At 55.7% G+C, this 3,331-nt stretch overlaps 1 pseudogene; it reads right to left on the reverse strand.

Annotated features, from left to right (window-relative positions):
- Positions 1-816: 816 nt before the first annotated feature.
- LOC104497765 lies at positions 817-3,322 on the reverse strand (annotated as a pseudogene).
- Between the last annotated feature and the right edge of the window lie 9 nt (positions 3,323-3,331).

Consider the following 3,331-nt stretch of genomic DNA (forward strand, 5'->3'; position numbering starts at 1 on the left):
CGGGGAGCCAATGAAGCCTGCCAGGCGTGACATCACGCTCCGGACTGCTTGCTGGAGGCACCCATCACTGCCTCAGGCAGTGACAACCAAAGGTCCAGTTCACAGTGGTTTCTGTTTCTGCCCTAAGAGAGCTCAGCGCAGATCTCAGGGCTTAATGCCCTGCCTGGATCAGGGGTCCTGGTCCGCAGGCAGAGGGGAGGGCTAGGGCCATCAGCCAGCACTGGGTGCTGCAGCAGAGGAGCCCTGGCTGGCTGCTTCCTCCAAACTAATTTAGCTCCTGCCTTTGCTGTGGGAGATCAAGCCAGTGCCCGTGGACCAAACTCAGGGACGGTGCAGTCCCAGCGCCTGAGACAGCTCCTGCTCTGCTCCCCAACAGAATTTGGGACAGGAGCCCTGGGAGAGATGGCAGGAACCAGCTGGGGACACCCGAGGACCAGTTGCAGGCCATCGCAAGAGATGCGATGCACACCCCAGCAAGCTTGAGGTGTGTGAGTGAGCAATTCAGTTCTCGCCAGTTGGGGCCATGTTTTGTTGCAGGTTCATGATCGTATTTGACCAAGGAGGAAGGACTGGAGGATGTGGATGCAGAGTCACGGCTAGCTCAGGGTGTTTTGGATGATGCCGAGGATGGGTGGATAGGGCAAGGCAGATGGGAGGAATTCAGGTGTGGATAGAAGGGCCCACAGAGATGACACAGATTTACACAGATGGAGTGGACAGGGATGGGGCAGGTGGTGGAGTACTGTGCCAGTGGCTGTGATGTTCCAGGGCCGGGGCTGGCCATTCCCCAGTGGTGTTAGGAGCACTCAAATCTATTCAGGGTCTTCTCCTGCCAGCCTTGTGTGAGATCTTGCAGGCGTAGGTGTCATGGCTCAGAAGCACTCGGCGTCAGGTAACTGCTGGCCGTGTACTGGTTGTTACTCTGCCGCTGGGGCTGGCTGGTCTCACCAATGGTGAGGGGGCGGCCGTCTGCCATCCTGCCCAGTGCCGGGGTAGAAGTCTCCAGCCAGACACATTAGGGTGGCTTTCCCCTGAGTCAAGAGCTCATCGGGGGATGAAGGGAAGAGGTGGATGATGGAGGAGACCTTGGGCTGGTCTGCGAGGGCAGAAAACAGTGTAGAGAGGCAGACGTGGAAGGAAGAGGGTTTTTCAAAGTGCAGACACGGCTGTACCTGCAGGGTTTTGGTCCTGGCTGGAGTCTTTTAGTGCAGATCCTACCACCAGCAAAGGACTTAATAGCTGGAGGTCTCTGCTGTCAGCTTGTTTTTTGAATGTTCAGCTTAGAAATCTAGAAATGTTGCCCTGGAGTTAAGAGACCCCAGCTCGCCAAAGGACACCCAGCATGCCTGTTTGCAGGATTCCCTGTCACCACCATCCCACACCTCAGCCCTGTGCCACACATGTGTGTAGCTGTAGCCAAGACTCAGCTATGCTGCTTTTTGGAGGCTGAAGCCTTTGAGACAAGAGGAGGCAACCTTGTCCTCATCCAGCAAGCCCAACCCCTCAGAGCCACCCTGCCCATTCTGCATCCCCTAGGCTGCTGCTCCAGCTACCCCCTATTAGCCCCTGCCTTCACAGCCCCTTGGAGCATCAGCCCTTGGGTGGCAGCAGCCAGGGGCATCTGCCAAGGGCCAGGGCACACCAAGGGGCTTGTAGAGGAGGGATCAGAGTCTGTTGGTAAAGAGGAAGATCTGGGACTAGCAGAGAAAAGCATGCAAGGGCTACAGATGCCTACATACAGCTGCAACAGCCAAGGCAGGGTGAGCCAGGGTGGGTTTCGTCTCAGATGAATTAACTTCAAATTCCCCAGGGAATTCAAATTCCCTCCCCCCCCATCAAGAGTCAGAGTGCTCAGCTTGGAGCAAACAAGCTCTTGGAGCACTGCATTTCAATAGCACAAACTTAAACTGAACTTGAAAATATTCAAATGCTGTGGTTTGTGCAAGTGTCATAGAAAGAGGCAGTCAGTGAACCTCCTGAGTCCCTAGAAAATAAGTGATGCTTTGAAGGTTTTGTGGTGCGAAGCACTTTCTGTTTCAGAGGTTTGGTTTGTCTCTGGCTAGATTTATGCATTGGTGTAAAGGCTGAAACTACCCCCAAAAAAATCACTGAACTTGACTATGCAAAACATTTTCCTTAAGCTATTGAGAACCACCAGTTTCTGAGAACTTTTCAGAATTCGATGGGGTTTCGGTTCCACCTCAGGGAAGGACACTAAAGGGGGATGATGTTCAGCTCACAAGTCAAGGACTTCTCCTTGGAGGGAGGCATGGAGGACTGATGCTGTACCGGACGTACCAGGGGCGTTGGCCCTCGGCAGGAGCGGGGACAGGTGAGGGGGTTTTGGTCCCGGGGGGCACTAGGGAGGCTATGCCGGACTGCTGTGTCCTAGCTGCCAGGGCTGAGCTGCAGCGGCCATGACAGGCACTCTGCGCTGCTGCCACACGGTTCACCCGGACACTACTGGAGGCAAAGGAGAAGGGAAAGGCTAGGATGTGCCAAGCAGCCTTGCAGCGCAGGACATCCTGAAAGTGCCCTGGGAAGGGTTGTGCAAAAACCTACCCCCAGAAACAGCTTCCAGTGTGTAGGGGCTCCTGGTGCAGCTGGGATGGGAGGAGGGCAGGGAGGCGTCTGGCAGAGTCACTGGGTGCCAGCCAGGGAGCGCAGGGGTATCTCGGACCTGCAGTGTGGGACAGGGACGAGGCTGCTGGGAGTCATCTCCGCCTCAGATGTCCACAGATGGGCGCAGATCTGGGGCTCTAAGGGATGGCTGTATCAGACCTGCAGTGTTGGACAGGGACAAGGCTGATGGGAGTCATCTCCTCCTCAGATGTCCATGGATGGGCACAGATCTGGGGCTCTAAGGGATGGCTGTATCAGGACAGCAGGCACAGCCACCTGCAGCACAGAGCAGCAAAGGCAGGGCCATGGTAAGGTCATACCCAAGCATCACATAGAGACAGGTCCCTGTGATGGCAGGAGGTTTTTGTATCACTTCCCCATTGCTCCGTGTCACCATGGCAGCATTGCTGCTGCTGTCCGTACCACCACAGTAATAGACAGCCTCATCCTCGGCTTGGACCCCGCTGATGGTTAATGTGCCCGTGGAGCCAGACGTGGATCCAGAGAATTGTGCAGGGATGTCCGAGGGTCTGTTGCTGTTCCTATAGATGACAGTGACCAGGGCACTGCCAGGTGTCTTCTGCTGGAACCAGAGAGCATAATAGTTGGTGACAATCCCAGAGCAGGTGATCCTGAGAGTTTATCCTGGGTTTGCTAACACCGAGGACGGCTGAATGTGCGCTGCCTGGACCAGGGAACCTGCAGAGGG

Source organism: Buceros rhinoceros, unplaced genomic scaffold (assembly GCF_000710305.1).
Source record: "Buceros rhinoceros silvestris isolate BGI_N320 unplaced genomic scaffold, ASM71030v1 scaffold14068, whole genome shotgun sequence".
NCBI lineage: Eukaryota > Metazoa > Chordata > Aves > Bucerotiformes > Bucerotidae > Buceros > Buceros rhinoceros.